A 4820-nucleotide genomic window follows, 5' to 3' on the forward strand; every position below is an offset into this window, starting at 1 on the left:
AACATGTTGTTGCATGAAGTTCATGGAGTTGAGCTGTAATACAGAATTCATGCTATATGGGACCAGCAGGTGTTGCAGGAACATGGGATGGAGATGAGTCACCACCTGCATGATGAGGACAGGGAGAGAGAGGAGAGGAACTGGGAGAGACAGAGACTTTGGCAGAACATGGTTAGTAAATGCAGTATAAATGCTTAGAACTGGGTGAAACTGTTTTTTTTTTTTTTTTTTTTTTTTTTTTTTTTAAGAAAGATGGTTTTTATCAGCGCATGCAAGGAGGGAGGGAGAGAGAAAGAGGGAGAGAGGGTGACAGGGAGAGACAGAGAGCGAGAGAGAGAGAGAGAGAGAGAGAGAGAGAGAGAGAGAGAGAGAGAGAGAGAGAGAGAGAGAGAGAGAGAAGCTCAGTCCTTCCCCCAGCAGCCTAGGCCTATAGCAGCATACCTAAAGAGTAGAGGACTTTTTAACTGTATGCTCTGTCATACAGGAAAGTTTTAAGCCTGGTCTTGAAAGTTACTAAAGAGTCCGCCCCCCGGACCGATGCTGGGAGTTGGTTCCATAGAAGAGGAGCCTGATAACTGAACGATCTGCCTCCAGATTTACTCTTGGAGACTCTAGGAACCACAAGTAAACCTCCATCTAGAGAGCGGAGTGGCCTGCTAGGACAGTAAGGAACTATGAGCTCTCTGAGATATGATGGAGCTTGGCCATTAAGAGCTTTATACGTTAAAAGAAGGATTTTGAATTCTACTCTATATTTTACTGTTAGCCAATGAAGAGCAGCTAACACGGGAGAGATGTGATCTCTTTTCCTAGTTCCTGTTAATATTCGTGCAGCAACGTTCTGAATTAACTGAAGGCCTTTTAGAGATTTGTTTGGACATCCAGATAGTAATGAGTTACAGTAGTCCAGCCTAGAAGTTACAAATGCATGGACTAGTTTTTCTGCATCATCCTGAGAAAGGATGTTTCTGATTTTCCTAATGTTTCTCAGGTGGAAGAAAGCTGCCCGACTAACTTGTTTTATGTGAGGGACAAAGGACATGTCCTGGTCAAAAATTACTCCAAGGTTTCTTACAGTGGAGCTGGAGGCCAAAGTAATGCCGTCCAAACTGATGAGATGATTAGATAGTATTTTTCTGAGGTGCTTAGGACCGAGTACAATAACTTCTGTTTTGTCAGAGTTGAGAAGTAAAAAATTTCCAGTCATCCAGACTTTTATGTCTTCAAGACATGCCTGCAGTCTGACTATCTGACTGACTTCATTTGGCTTCATTGATAGGTACAGCTGAGTATCGTCTGCGTAGCAGTGGAAATTAATGCTGTGTTTCCTGATAATGTTGCCTAGAGGAAGCAGATAAAGCGTAAAGAGGATTGGTCCAAGTACCGAACCCTGCGGGACTCCATGACTGACTACAGTACATGAGGAGGAGCTGTTGTTTACATGAACAAACTGATGTCTATCTGATAAGTAGGATTTGAACCACTTTAGTGCAGTTCCTTTAATTCCAATTTCATGTTCCAGTCTCTGTAGTAAAATATTATGATCTATGATGTCGAATGCAGCACTAAGATCTAGAAGGAGAAGTATGGAGGCTGATCCATTGTCTGAGGCCATTAGAATGTCATTGGAGACTTTAACCAGCGCTGTTTCTGTGCTATGATGGGCTCTAAATCCTGACTGAAACTCTTCAAACAAACTGTTCCCATCCAGATGCGCGTGTAGTTGTTTTGCTACAGCTTTCTCAATGATTTTAGAAATAAATGGAAGGTTCGATATGGGTCTATAGTTTGCCAAAACATCTGGATCAAGATTAGGCTTTTTAAGCTGGGGTTTAATGACCGCAGTCTTAAGTGCCTGAGGTACATAACCCAGAAATAAAGTCAGATTAACCAAATCTAGAATGAACGGCTCAATTACATAAAAGATCTCTTTAAAGAGGCTAGTTGGTACTGGGTCTAATAGACAGGTTGACGGTCTGGATGATGAAACTATAGAAGCTAGCTCTGAGAGATTTAGAGGTCAGAATGATTCCAGATGTAAAAGAGGCGCCGCAGCTGATTCAGCAGTTGCCGTCTTCAGAAGGGGATTTTTATCTAACGTAGGCAAGAGCTGATAAATTCTTTCTCTGATCGTGAGAATTTTGTCTGAAAAAAAAACTAATAAAATCATTACTGCTTAGAGCTAAGGGGATCACTGGTTCAACTGAGCTATGGCTCTCTGTCAGCCTGGCTACAGTGCTGAAGAGAAACCTGGGGTTGTTCTTGTTTTCTTCTATGAGTGCTGAGTAATATGAACTTCTAGCACTGCGGAGAGCTTTTTTATACGTTTTTAGGCTGTCTTTCCAGGCTCTGTGAGACTCTTCTGACTTACTGGAACGCCAGTTTCTTTCTAATTTCCTTGATGTCTGCTTCAAGGTACGGATTTGGTAACTATACCAGGGAGCCATCCTCCTCAGATTGAATACTTTCTTTTTGAGAGGGGCGGCATTATCAAGATTCGAACGCAGTGTGGCCATAGTGCTAGTCACAAGGTCATCAACCTGCGTATGGGAGAAATCCTCATTTAAATTTAGATATGGCATTGTTGGGAATGATGACCAAATGTTCTCTTTAAATTTAGCCACAGCAGCTTCAGATAAACATCTTCTATAGCTGAATTTATTCCTCAATGCTGTGGAGCCCATTAAAGTAAACTCAAATGTAATAAGGTAATGGTCAGACAGGAGAGAATTTTGGGGAAGAATTGTTAGCTTGTCAATTTCAATGCCATAAGTTAGAACAAGATCAAGGATATGATTGTAAAAGTGAGTGGGTTCATTCACATGCTGGGAAAAGCCAATTGAGTCTAGTAGGGAAAGAAACCCAGAACTAAGGCTGTCGCTTTCTACATCAACATGTATATTGAAATCTCCCAGAATAATGATTTTATCTGTACTAAGTACTAACTCTGATATAAACTCAGAAAACTCTGATAGGAATTCTGAGTACGGACCTGGTGGACGGTATACTGTAACTAACAGAACTGGTTTTTCACCTTTCCAGTCCGAGTGGGAGAGACTAAGAGTGAGGCTTTCAAAAGACCTGCAGCCAGATTTTGGTCTGGGGTTGATTAATAGGCTTGACTGAAATATTGCAGCCACCCCACCTGAAAGCCACCCCATATGAAAGTTAACATGAGTTGGGGTGTAGCTTCATTAATGCTAACATACTCATCCTGCTGCAGCCACGTTTCAGTTATACAAAATAAATCAATATGGTGATCAGCTATGAGATCGTTAACTAGTAGAGATTTTGATGATAATGATCGAATGTTCAACAGTCCACATTTGATCGCAGTGTTATTTGAGACTAAGTTTGTGGCTGTTTTAATTACAGTTAGGTTTTTGTTTTTAGCTCCTGTTCTGTTTAATTTGGGTTTTTTAACTTTTCTAAATTTAGGTGGTCGGGGGACAGACACAGTTTCTATAAAGCTAAACATAGACAGAGACTCTATTCTATTCTCGGCAGATGACCGCTCTGACTGAGGCGCAGAGGAGCGTGTTAAACTGCGGCTCTGCCTCCTGGTCTCGACTCGGGATTGTCAGGGTTTTGGATTTCTAATAAAATCGGCCATATTTCTAGAAATGAGAGCGGCCCCGTCCACGGTGGGATGGACACCATCTCTCCTAATTAGACCAGGTCTCCCCCAGAAAGACTTCCAGTTATCTATGTAGCCCACGTTGTTTTCGGGACACCACCTCGACAGCCAGCGGTTAAATGACGACATGCGGCTGTATATGTCATCACTGGTCCGATTGGGGAGGGGGCCGGAGAAAACTACAGTGTCCGACATCGTTTTAGCAAAAGTACACACCGATTCCACATTCATTTTTGTGACTTCCGACTGGCGAAGTCGGGTGTCAATATTAGCATATTTACGTTTACCCTTAGCCAGCAGTTTCAGATAAGACTGGATGTCGCCTGCTCTGGCCCCCGGGATACACTTCACTATGGCCGCCGGTGTCGCTAACTTCACGTTCCTCAGAATAGAATCACCTTCACTAGAGTCGGCTTTTCAGCGGGTGTGTCGCTGAGAGGGGAGAACCTGTTGGAAACGTGAACTGGTCGGTGGTGAACCGGGGGCTGCTGCCTACGACTATGCCTCTTGTCTCGGACAGTCACCCAGCCGCCCTGACTAGATCCCAGCTGCTCAGGAGCCACTGGGGGGGAGGAAACTATCTTAGCTGCCGTATGAGCTCGTCTAGGTTGGTCCGCACCGGCTACAGGGGGGGGGGGGCTAACTACACTAGCATAAGTTGGGCTAGCTAAAGTGCGGAGCCGGGATTTTAACTCATTAATCTTCGCCTCCATTTCTACCATCATCCTACATCTATGACAAGAGGTGCTATCATAAAAGGAGGCAGAAGAATAACTACACATGAGGCACAGAGAACAGGAGAGGAGGAGGAGAAGGAGGAACAGAGAGTGGAGACAGAGAGCTAGAGGACATTGCTAATCGGGTAGTTTGATTAGCGGAGGAACAGAAACGGTTATAAACTTTGGAGAAAGGGGAGATATTGACTTCTAAAACCTGGTGTTGGTGTGAAAATAATTTTCTGCCTGATTACTCGAGTGAATTAGGAAATAATAGCAGAAAAACAGTGGAAACAACACAAGCACAATAGAGAGCACAACCGCCAGTGACCGGAAATGACGCAACACGCTTACCGCACGCACTCCTCTCCCTCTCCCAGAATGTAAAGGAGCCGAGAAGCTGCTTCTTTTTCCCAGAGTAGATCCATCTCCATCTCTTTGGTCTTGTTAACATTCAGCTGGAGATG

Source organism: Echeneis naucrates, chromosome 10 (assembly GCF_900963305.1).
Source record: "Echeneis naucrates chromosome 10, fEcheNa1.1, whole genome shotgun sequence".
NCBI classification, from domain to species: Eukaryota; Metazoa; Chordata; class Actinopteri; order Carangiformes; family Echeneidae; genus Echeneis; species Echeneis naucrates.